Genomic DNA, 13238 nt, shown 5'->3' with positions numbered 1-13238 from the left:
CCACCCTTCTGGCAAAACAGGCATCGAGTTCGTCCCTTTAAACCAAGATGTTCAGTGGGTTACAACCCGCACTTCATCGTTTCCAAGACCGTGGGTTGCGCCATAGGTCTGCGTACCTTGAACAAAGCACCTTCACAAGCAGCCGTTCAAGATGCTCACGCAGAGGCGCGTCCTGACAACTATCAGGTGTCAGGATTGGTTCATGGCAATGGACCTGAAGGATCCTCCCTTTCGGTCTGTCCCTGTCTCCACGGGTCTTCACGAAGATCGTGGAAGCCGCCCTTTCTCCCTGAGGGGAGGAAGGTGTACGGGTGCCAAACTATCTCAACGACTGGCCTATCTTGGCACACTCGCGAGATCTTATGTACACAAAGGGACCTGGTGATTTGGACTCCAGGTCAACCGAGAGAAGGGCAAGCTCTCCCCAGTGCAGAGCATCCTCTTTCTCGGTATGGAACTCAACTCTGTCACCATGTCTGCGCAACTGTCCGCAGCAGTACCCCCGCGCAGTCCAGCTCATTTGGATGCTGTTCGGGTAGGCCCAGGTAAACCTGTTCGCCTCCCGCAACACCACCATTTGCCCGCTTTGGTATTCCCTGTCCGAGGCAGAGCCCTCGGCACGGATATCCTTGCGCACAGCTGTCCGCGGGATGGGCGAAAGCACACCTTCCCCCCCAGGAGCCTCCTTGCACAGGCACTCCTTGCACAGGAGCACCAAGTGTAATGGGTTACACCGCACTGGTCTAACCACACTTGGCTTCAGAGTTTATGCTCTGGACAGCGACTCCCCCTGAACTATTCCCCTGACAGAGGACCTGCTCTCTCAGGGGAAGGACACGTTCTGGCATCCGAGATCAGACCTCTGGAACACCCATGTCTGGTCTCTAGACGGGACGAGAAGATCCTGAGTTGGCTACTCCCCCTGTATGGCGGAGACCATCACCCAGGCTAGGGCCCCATCTACTAGGCGGTTACACGCCTCTAGACGGCGCCTCTTCTTGTCCTGGTGTCTCTCTCAACGAGAAAGACCCACTGATGTGCTCGATCAGGATTGTGTTGTCCTACTTACGAGACTGGAGACTAACATCTCCCCTCCACACTGAATGTGAATGTAGTCGCTATCGCCACTCATCACGACTCAGTCGATGGAAAGTTTCTAGGATGACACGACCTGGTCACCATGTTCCTAAGGGGCGCGAGAGGGGGGAATCCCCCTCGCAGGTTCCGATATTCCTCACCTGAGTAAGACGGCCCTCCTGATGGCGCTCGCTTCCTTCAAGAGGGAAGGGGACCTCCGAGCATCCTCCGTGTCCCCGGATTGCCTTGAATTCGGCCCTGGAAACTCTCACGTTATCTTGAGACATTCTTGAGTTATCGGATGCGTGCCCAAAAAGTTCCCACTACTCCCTTCCGGGGCAAAGTGGTGAACTTGCAGGCGCTCCCCATCGGGGAGGAAGACCCAACCTGATTTGTGTTGTGTCCAGCGCATGCATTGCGCCTCTACCCGGACCGCACGCAGAGCTCAGAAGTGTCTGTATTGGAGGACAGCAAAAGGGGAAGGCTGTCTCCAAGCAGATGCTGGCTCACTGGGTTGTGGATGCCGTTACGACGGCATTCCGATCTCAGAATCTCCCATGCCCATTGGCAGTGAGGGCTCACTCCGCATGGGGTATAGCCACCTCCTGGGAACTGGCCAGAAGCGCCTCCCTAGCAGACATCTGTTGAGCTGCGGGATGGGCTACGCCCAAACACCTTCGCAAGGGTTAACAACCTGCGCGTAAACCCGGTGTTAGCCCCACGTCCTACATGGCGACATGTAGGACTGGCATCCGAGGGGGGCGTATGCCTGCGAAAGCACCTTTCCACCCTCTAGTAGGTTTGGTCAGTGTGCTATCTACCTCTCTTCTTACCCAAACATATGGCTAAGAACAGGTATCTCACCAACCTCCCTTCTTACCCAAATACTAGTTAAGAACAGGCATTCCATCCATCACTAAGCAAGCACACCCTGGGGCTGGCTGAGCAGAGCAGCCTTCCCCCTTAGGCCGGGATACCATATGAACTATCACAGATGGCTCTAACCGGACCTAGTGCTACCGGACGTCTGTAACACCCCCTCCGTGGGCTGTTCCGTCTGATGTATCCTCATGAGAATGGTTCCCACTCCTGGTAACCCATGAGCTTCCCCAGGTGGACCTCCACCTCGCGGTTAACTACTCAGTCCGCACGTTTCATCAGTTCTCCTCCAAGGACGAGACCATACCTATATCCACCATATTCCTCCCCACGGGTAGGAGGTGGCCTCTGCAGCGCATCCCTAATTAAGGAAGTTGCGCTTACCCGGTGTAAACCCGAGCCGGACGGCCTCTCGCCAGTAGAGAGCTAAGGCCTCCGTCCGTGAAAGGTTACCGGTCAGGGCTGTACCCATCTTTCTCCAAGAAAGCTCTGGAACCCCCCGACCACCACACTGGACGGTTACAGTTTCACGAAAGCATCGAGCTGACACGCCCAGGCCTGTTACCACCGCTTCGCTAGAGAATTTGACGCGATACAGCGTTGTGGCGTTTTCCATAGGCAACCCCATCTGTCGAGACCGACAGAAAGGGAACATCTTGGTTACGTATGTAACCTCAGCTCCCTGATGGAGGGAACGAGACGTTGTGTCCCTTATGCCACAAACACATATCGTATTCTGCTGCAGTCGTGAGAGGCTATCAGGCTCTTCAGAACAAGAGGTAAATGAATGCTGCACGCCGGCTTCCTTTTATACCGGACATCCGGGGGCGGAGTCCGGCATGCAAATTTCATTCGCCTATTTCATTGGCCTTTTCTATAGTAATCAGAGTTGATTGGTTCTCAAGGGCGAACCCCATCTGTCGTTCTCGACACAACGTCTCGTTCCTTCCATCAGGGAACTGAGGTTACATACGCAACCAAGACGTTATTATGCCAAGGAAACATGAGTTTTTACCTCTGAAGTGTCTTTAAAGTCTCTTCTTCAGTCTTGATATATGAACTGAAGAGCTTCACAAGGTTTCTTTCCTCCTCCACAAGCTGCATGACTTGATCTTTCAAAGAATTACATTTATACTTACTTGTCAAAGAAGAGTTTTGTCTTGCTAAAGTGCATAAGAAACTGTAATGGATATTACTAAAGGTTTGATAAAACTTTACAATAAAGTGCTATTTGTTAACAATCAGTTAATGCATAAGCTAACATGAACTAACAATGAACAATACTAATACAGCATTTATTAATATTAATTCATGTTCATTTCAGCATTTACTAAAACATTATGAATTTTAAACGTTGTCACTGTTAATATTAGTTAATGCGCAATGAACTTACATGAATAAGTGAATTGACATGAACTTACATTAACAAGGATTAATAAATGCTGAAAAACTAAATTGTTAATTGTTAGCTGGTAAGCTAATGCATTTACTACAACTAATAGCACCTTTTTGTAAAGTGTTACCTCATTTGTTTACTAGCTATAAACCCAGAAAGAGAAGAATAATCAATGCTTATGATTTCAAAAGCATAGCCGCTGCATGGCTAATACTGTCATTATTTTTTATAATATTAGTATAATATAAGTACTAAATGAATACATAATTTAATAAATCAAGGGCTAGACAACACCATAGAAGACTAATACAGTATACAAATCTTACAAACACAAACTAATATGTACACTGGTGATAATGAAAATAAATTAAATGATTAATTTTGAAATATTCAAGAAACACTACCCATTGATGAGAAAAATTCATGCCCAGCAGTTGAGCCAGTCCAGACACATGCCACAAGTAACAATAGTTTCATTACAGCCATTTCTTATCTTTGAAACCTAAAAACATTTAACAGCTACTGGCATTTGAACCACAACAGTAAGTGCATCTTTACCTGTACTGGCAGAGTTTAAGTAAATCATTTGGAGACACACCCACATTTGACAGCAACTTATTGTTCGGAGAAAACAAAAGCAAAACTTATGTGAACCAGCATCTACGACAAGATAACGAAACACATAATGTGTCAGCACCTGTTTTAAAATCATTATCGCAATCATGGTTTCAATTCCTTTGAGATTGTTGTGTAATCAAGAGCTTTGCGTGAAGTGATAAAACAAGTAGCATTCAGTTAATTCCAAGTGACAATAGACAAACAGAAAGGAAAAACACCTTTGTGTTTTTTCAGGTGCAAGACACAATGTTCCAATGGCAACCATTATTTGGATGAACCTCATGACTAATGCAGAAACTGAAACTAAAAGTTAGAGTTAAAGGTTATTTATGTATTTTAATTTCCATGTTTCGACTATTAGACAGAATCAAAAAATTGTTAATAAGGAAAGGAGCAGAATTGTAAAATAATGAACCTTGTTCATACTCACACATGCATTGTGTATTGTTATATTTTGTGTTTGGAGAAAAAAACATTGAGACTTATATTTGCATTTCCACTGTCCAAACAAACGTATTAGACAAACCATGAATGTCAGTCTGAAACCACTACTTGCTGAATTCAGTATAATCAATATTTTTAACCTTTATATTATTTATTGTAATTATATGACGAGATTTTGCACCACTTCCGGCCATAGCTGTATCCCTTCTCCAACCCCTGGTTCCCGGCAGGTGCAATTATTTCACTTTATTAGAGCTGCTGGGGCGTGATGAGGGCGGAGCTATTGCATGGGGCAGCGAGTGGGGGGAGTTTGTGATCAGAGATCCGGAGAGATTGGCTAATCTGTGGGGGGAGAGGAAGGGCAAGCCGCACATGAATTACGACAAACTCAGCAGAGCTTTAAAGTACATGAACAGACATCAATCTCTATACACATACATATTTTTACTCTGACTGTGTATAAAAAATTGTCTCTTTTATCACCAGGTATTACTATAATGAGCGAATTTTTCGCAAGACCAAAGTTAAACGTTTTACCTACAAGTTTAACTTCAGCAAACTAATCTTAGTGAATTATCCAAGTCTTCCAACCTGCCCACAGGTGAGTGAAAGTGTTTATTTCATTATTAAATGAATCAGATAGTGCTTTACTGGATCATATTTATTCAGCATCTTTTTGCCAGATTACAGCACCCGTCCCATTCTTAATGTTTTCCTCTCATTTGTCAGTCAACAAGCCTTCTGTTGACATGGGTAAGAGTGCCATTGCTGAAGATTTAAAAACACATACAAATACATTTGAGGGATGCCAGTACTGTTTTGGGCTTATAATATTGCAAAATTCATGTTTTTTAACTTTCTCTGTTTTCTTCTGTTTGCATGTTTGTGTACGTGTTCTCTTTCAGCAGATGTGCAGTCAATTTCTCATCCTCTTCTCCTCCCCTACTGCTTCCCAAAACCTCTCCCCTTTCCCCAGGCACATCCAATCCAGAGGCAGTTTCCCCTTTTTTCTGCGCCGTATCACTCAGGGACTAACCTATCAGAGTTCTCCTGCCTTTCACCGGTCAACCCCACCATACAATTTAGCCAAACCTTCAATCACTGGCCAAATAAAAGTATTTTCCAGTTACTAGCTCACACAAAAAATGCTTCACATTTGTAGTTTAAAATGCATCGTTAAATAATGCTTCAGACATGATAATTCACCCTCTGTTCAACCTCTCCCCTGCAGAGTGCCTAATAGGAGTTACTTGACGTCATATTCAGTGTGAATATATCTGGGCTCGAAGTTGTATAAAGACAAAGTTTTCTTAACAGATTCAGCTCATATTTAACATCCTCATCGGTTGGATCTCAGGTATAGATGTTCAAAAGACAGCAGTAAATATATGACTTAAATGATTTTTTTAGCAACCTCAAATATCATTATCATACAACAGTTACTTTCAGTTCTCTGGTTTAATGGAAAGGTGGCATTCCAAGAGTGCAGTGACAGCACTGCAACCAAAGTTAACTGTTGTATAAAGGCAATATCACATAACTGAACATCATGAATAAATAGAATAGCCAAAGTCATAGCTTTGCTAAAATGTAAAAAACATAAATTATATCACTAGTTAATTTTATATTGGTTATTTGTTTATAAATTAAGTGTTAAGTGTAGAGCTCACCTAGATTTAGAAGCTGCTGGTAGCAGTAGATCGCTACATGAAGGTACTTCAGCAAATCTTTCTTGGTAACACTTCGTGCTGAATATAAGGGTTCTGGATGAATCTTATTTTTCTATTCATTTTTTGTTTTAAACTCCTTTTGTGAATTTAAACAATTTATTTGTTTTGTAACCATTCTGACCGCTGTTATTTGAAGTATAGGTCTTTCTCTGAAAAGTGTGTGAGAACCTGTTTGTTAAGGATTTCAAAGAAGGTGTTTCCTTTCATTTTTTTAAGCCTCACGTGTCCTGAGGTGGCATGTTTAACAAAATTCCTAGTGCATTGATAGACAGCATTTCTAAACAGAGGAAAAATCACCTCACATACAGTACATTGTTGCCATGGCACCCATATTTGCATCACAAATGACTAATGCAGAAAGGAAAAGCTTAATATAGGTTTTTTATTATATCTTAGTTAACATATCATCATTACATTTGTATCTTAGACTTTCCCATGCAGAATAAGTAACATTGTACAATCCGAATTCCGGAATAGTTGTGACGTTTTTTAAATTTGAATGAAGTGAAAACTAAAGGAATTTCAAATCACATGAGCAGGCGTTCATTCACAATAGAACATAGATAACTTAGGTAATGTTTAAACCGAGAAATTTTACACTTTCCTCCCCTAAAGCTCATTTAGAATTGAATGCCTGCTACAGGTCTCAAAAAAGTTGTCACGGGGCAACAAATTGCTATAAAAGCAAGCAGTTTTGAAAAGATTTAGATGGGAGAACATTTAGTGACTAATTAAGTTAATTGATATCAGTTCTGTAACATGATTAGCTATAAAAGGGATGTCTTTGAGAGGCAGAAGTAAAGATGGGCAGAGGCTCTCCAATCTGTGATAGACTGCGTAAAAAGATTGTGGGATACTTTAAAAACAATGTTCCTCAACGTCGAATTGCAAAGGCTTCGAAATCTTATCATCTACAGTGCACAACATCATCAAAAGATTCAGAGAAGCTGGAGAAATCTCTGTGCACAAGGGACAAGGCCGGAACCCTTTATTGGATGCCCGTGGTGTTCGCTAAAGAGGAGGGAGACCTTCGGGCATGTTATCAGCGTTCAGTTCAAAAGCCAGCATTTTCTGATGGTATGGGGGTGCATAAGTGCATACGGTATGGGCAGCTTACATGTTTTGGAAGGCTATGTGAATGCTGAAAGGTATAAAAAGGTTTTAGAGTAATATATGCTTCACTCCAAACAACATATTTCAGGGAAGGCCTTGTATACTTCAGCAGGACAATGCAAAACGTCATCCTGCAGCTATAACAACAGAATGGCTTCGTTGTAGAATAGTCCGGGTACTGAATTGGCCTGCCGGCAGTCCAGATCTTTCACCTATAGAGAACATTTGGCCCATCATTAAACAAATAATACGTCAAAGGCGACCACAAACTCTTCAGCAACTGGAAACCTATATAAGGCAAGAATGGGACCAAATTCCAACACCAAAACTCCAGCAACTCATCGCCTCAATGCCCAGATGTCTTCAAACTGTTTTGAAAAGAAAAGGAGATGCTACACCATGGTAAACATGACCCTGTCCCAACTATTTTGAGATCTGTAGCAGGAATCAAATTTGAAATGAGCTCATTTCATGCATAAAATTTTAACAATTCTCAGTTTAAACATTTGCTATGTTATCTATGTTCTATTGTGAATAAAATTCCGGCTCATGTGATTTATAAGTCTTTTAGTTTTCATTTTATTCAAATTTAAAAAACAACCCAACTTTTCCGGAATTCGGGTTGTATTTTTGTCCGGAGGAAATATGATTGCTGAAGTGGGTCGACAAGTTAATTATATATGCTAAGGCATATGTCAAGTAATGTATCTTGCTTAATGATCTTGTGTCATTGATATAACAAGAAAATGTACATTTCTTCAATCAGCAGAGGAAAAAAAAACATGTTTTGTGCATGATGACACTAACATTTGTTGACAAACTTGTTTCCTGCATGTGGGATTTTCTTTAAAATCCAGAATCAAACATGACAGCAGAATTTATACAGCATTATCTGTCTGTCATTTCAGCTGTACAACTCAATATATTATACAAAACACTGGTAATATTGTACTAAAACATCATATTGATCTTAGGATCTAAAATTTGAGATGCACTATCAATATTAATCAAAATGAAGAGGACTAACAATCTCATTGTTTTTAAGCATTTGCAAATTATATTGGGTCTTAAGTTTTTTTCTACAGGAGGAGCACATGATCACTAATTGGTAACAACGTGTCAGTAATATGAGTAGTAATGGCCTACCAAAAAATCATCAGCACCAGCAAAAATGTAAACTACCAATCTAAAGATCGCCCGTGCCCACTTGCAGTGAGAGCTCACTCCACCCGGGGCATCGCCTCCTCGTGGGCACTGGCTAGAGGAGACTCTCTGGCAGACAACTGCAGAGCTGCAGGTTGGGCTACGCCCAACAGTTTCTCGAGGTTTTACAACCATTGCGTAAAAGCGGTATCAGCCCGTGTCCTACGCCTGCGAAAGCACTTTCCCCCCTTCTCAGGTGGGTCAGCGTGCTACTTAGCCTTCTTTCTTCCCCCAATGGGTGAAGAACAGGCATTTCATCCACCACTAAGCAAGCACCTCATACGGGCAGGCTGGGCAGAGCAGCCCTGCCCCTTAGGCAGGGTACCATCTGAGTTATCCAATCGAGCGGATCCGTCTGATGTATCCTCATGATTGGTTCCCAACCTGGTAACCCATGACCTTCCTAAGTGGACCTCCACCTCGCGGTTAACTGCTTCAGTCTGCACATTTTCCCATGAGTTCTTCCCTATCAGTGAGACCATGTTGATATCCACTAAACTACTCGCTACGGTAGGATGGGATCTCTGTAGCGCATTACCCCTTGGGTAGATAGCGCTCACCCAGTGGCCCTGACTGGGTGGCTTCCTGCCGGTTAGAGAAACAAGGCCCCCTCCCATAACGGCCGGTGGTCGGGGCTTCCCCACATTTCTCCGCGAAAGCTCTGAGACCCCAGACCTATCCACTGAAAGGTTACGATATGCGAAAGTGCTCACGTCTGACATGTCCAGGCCAGTAACCATTGCTTCGCTAGAAATTGTGACGCATTCCCATAGGAACCCCATCTGTCGGCTCAACACAACGTCGAGAGACCGACTAAAAGGGAACGTCTTGATTACGGATGTATTCTCAGTTCCCTGATGTAGGGAACGAGACTTTGTTTCCCTTATGCCACAACACGAGCCGCTCGCTGCAGCAGTCTTGAGTGGCTCTCAGACTCCTTAGAACTAAAGGTGAATGAATGAAGCACACAGTCTCCCTTTTATACCCGGATTTCCGGGGGCGGAGCCGGCATGAAAATTTCATTCCCCAATTTCATTGGCCTTTTTTAAGCTAGTCGAAGTTGATAGGTTCTCAAGGGCGAACCCCCTCTGTCGGTTCCACACAACGTCTCGTTCCCTCCATCAGGGAACTGAGGTTACATCCGTAACCAAGACGTTATTCCTCATTGAACAGATGGGAATCAAATCTGACAGCAACATTCTTCATTGTCAGAATAATTTCCCCTGCTTTAATATCATAATGATTAGATTCGGATCGAACAGGTGGCGCTAAAGGCTTTTTTAAACCAAGTAGTACAATGATTTATTTCCTAAAGTAGAAGCAGATCATCTGTGCAATTCCAAATTCAGGGAATACAGTGGCGCCTCCTATCTCTACATCACTCATCTACAGGAGGAGCACACGATCACTTATTGGTCACAAAAAATGTCTATAATATGAGTAGTAATGGCCAACAAAAAAAAACATTATTACCACCAAAAATGTACGTAAATTAAGAATGTAGCAATCCTGTCATTCTCTATATCCTGTGAGATTAAATATTCTTAAATTTGCATGCAATTTGGTCTATACTACTGCATTTCTAATCAATATCTCAAAGAATTCGACCAACATGATTTTACCAGTGAGTCATGATGTGGTTCAAATCTGCCTCCAATCCCATAATTCTGAACCTGACAAATGATTCAAAAAAGTAACTATACGTTTTGGGACAAAAAAAGAGGGAGAAGAATTTAACCAAATTTACCAAACAGCAGTAAAACTGTTTAGTTTTTAGAAAAAATGTTCTGCCACGCCCATGTGCATTAACAGGTGATTTCTCTTTTGACCATACATGTAGAGGTTCAGCTCCTTCCATAGACAGTCCTGTAGCATCTGAAATCCTCCGATTGACACGAACATCCACAATAGCATCTTCTTCCAGAAAAACACTGAAAAAAAGATGACTTTTTTTACAATAAGTGTTTGACTAAACTGCTTAAATAATATCAAATACATCTAACCATTACGTTATTAATGAAGTCACTACCTTTTAGAAACACGTTTATTTGAGACAGTGCCTTCTTGTTCTATTAATACTTCAGACCTAGAAAGCTAGTTCACAAATAAAGAATAAACCATTTAAAACATACAGTACACCTTATAGTCAACATAATATAATAAATACCATCACAATTAAAAAGTAAATACTCACCTGAGGTCTAGAGATATCTTTCAAGATCTCGATCTCTTTGTCGGATATTATGTCATGATATCTAATGATTCGAGGCTCATCCCACTCGATCTCCTCTTTCAATGGTGATAAAATCAGTCTGGGGTTTCCTCCTCCTGTGCTGTATCTACAAGACAGTGCCCTTTGCCTTCTGGAGGTCTGATTTTATAAATATTGAAAAGTGTATATAAACAAACCTTCACAACTGTAATGTTTTTGTGAGAAAAATTGGACTTGCCCTCTGGTCAGTGTCTCCTTTGCACAATGCCTCATAGGAGTTAGTTGAATGTTTTGTGTTCACTGTGTATATATCAGGCTCTGAAGTTCTGATCTGAAGTTGAAGGGTACTGTATGTCTCATTTAACTTATTTCTAATCTCCTCATCGGTTGGGTCTGGTTTAAAGATGTTAGAAAGACAGCAGTAATTTAATGATTTAAAATAGTCCAAACAATTTCAAGAGATTAGTTGGCCACCTCAAACATAATTATACACAAGCAGCATTCTTTATGTATTTTATTGTTCCTCTTGCTTCTATTTTAGAAAAATCAGCATGTGATCACATACTGTATATCACCATTTGTGCTCTCTTAAAGGTGTAGTTTACCCATTTGCCTACCCTCCAGTTGTAACATACCTGTTTACTTTTCTTTGTTGTGATGAGCCCAAATTAAGATATTTTAAAATATCTTGTAACTAAGCTGTTTTGGATCACCACTGACTCCCATAGTAGTCTTTTTTGGCTTAGCTACAAACATTCATTAAAATATCTTCATTTCTGTTCAGCACAACAATGAGTTGTGTTAATTTTATGAAGATATTTGAGCACTGTTTGGCTACAGGTTTGTAACAACTGGAGGGGCATACTAATATTCAACACACAACTCATCAGTCTCATTCATATAACACTGGAAAAATAAACTTTTTACACATCAGCTGTAGACCTCACTCAGTTTTAGAAGCTGCTGGAATAAATTGACTGCCACAGACAGGCCGCCAAACCTATGCGCTGAGTAGCCAAGGTAAACTAGCAAACTTTGTACGAATTCTGGATGATTTACCATTTTCAGACTGTACAGAAACCAGTGAAAAGCTTGCTAGAATTTTCTCTGCTGATATGCAACTTTTCCCACATAGAAAGCTTCAACCTTACTGAAAGGCATTTCTGTGAATTCATTGCAGATGAAATTCTTGAAAACAAAGGTAAAAACACTGTGTTCTCATTTTAAATTTACATTAAATACTTTGCATTAAAGCAAAAATGCAAACATGTCACCCTTTGCAATGTGCTCCGGGTAGAATTTGTAGATTTCTTGTAGTCTCAAGGCTGCACCCTCCAAATCCTCTTCTGATGGAAACTTTGTTTTTTCTGAGTGGAACCATTCCTGATACTCTTTAAGATTATGAAGCACAATAACAAGACCATATAAACTATGCTAAGAAATCTTCAATCATTTTACGAAACATGGAAATTGAAATACAAGTTACTTTCAACTTTTACTTCTAGTTTCTGAATTAGTCATGGGGTTCATGCAAATAATGGTTGACATTGGAGCATTGTGTATTGCACCTGACAAACAGGTGACGTCAGTGCTTATGTCATCATAGCATTTTATGAATAGCAAAGTTTCTCTCTTTATTTTTATAAATATATTTTGATGCAGATCTGTATATTTCAAATAAAATCTTACCCTTATTGTGAGTTATTTGAGTGAATTGTAAAACAGACAACCAATCTTCCCATCAGTTGCCTGATGAGTCTGTAAGCATCTATAGGGTTACTCATGGTTCTCTCAGGGTCCTCCGATTTTGAAAGCAGTTTAAGAGTCTGAAGATTGCTAGATTGAACATAAAAGTAATTGAATGTATTTATTACATTGAAATTCTCTTTTTCTGCTTCAATATAGCCACTGAAGTGCTTCAGAAGGTTTCTCTATGTCTTCACAAACTGCATGATTTGATCTTTCAAACAGTTAGATTGACGATTATTTGTCAGGAAACTTTTTCTTGCCGAATGTATAAGGAAAATGTATATCAGATGGAAATTATTACAGAAATGATGTATGTACTGTTGTGTATTTATTAGGTATACAACTGCGGTCACAATTTACAGTCATTTATAAAACTATTCATTAAAAACTGTTGGTAACATATCAGCTACTCTAAACCTCACCCAGATGAAGAAGAAGCTTGTTGGAGTCAGTTGCCACAGATGGGCTTCCAAAATGATATGCAGAGGAGCCCAGGTACTCTAGCAACTGCTGTCTGCTAACACTTTGTATTGAATGTAAGGATTCTGGATCATTAAGCATTTTCAAGCTGTACAGAAACCAGTGAAAGGCATGCTGATGTTTCTTCTGCTGATAGGCGACTTTCCCCAAATAGAAAGCTTCATCCTCACTGAAAGGAGTTCCTGTGATATCATTGCAGATTATTTAAAAAACATAAATGTAAAGAAAGACAAAACACTCTCCTCATTAAAATGACCAGTTCCCTTTCTGTCGGTCTCTCGGCGTTGTGTCGAGAACGACAGATGGGGTTCGCCCTTGAGAACCAATCAACTCTGAC

General features: G+C 41.3%; 1 pseudogene; it reads right to left on the bottom strand.

Annotated features, from left to right (window-relative positions):
• Positions 1-9762: 9762 nt before the first annotated feature.
• LOC130417411 (prolyl 4-hydroxylase subunit alpha-2-like) lies at positions 9763-12982 on the bottom strand (annotated as a pseudogene).
• Between the last annotated feature and the right edge of the window lie 256 nt (positions 12983-13238).

Source organism: Triplophysa dalaica, chromosome 3 (assembly GCF_015846415.1).
Source record: "Triplophysa dalaica isolate WHDGS20190420 chromosome 3, ASM1584641v1, whole genome shotgun sequence".
NCBI classification, from domain to species: domain Eukaryota; kingdom Metazoa; phylum Chordata; class Actinopteri; order Cypriniformes; family Nemacheilidae; genus Triplophysa; species Triplophysa dalaica.
The sequence above is the reverse complement of the archived record's forward strand: the minus strand, read 5'-3'. Positions and strand labels throughout refer to the sequence as shown.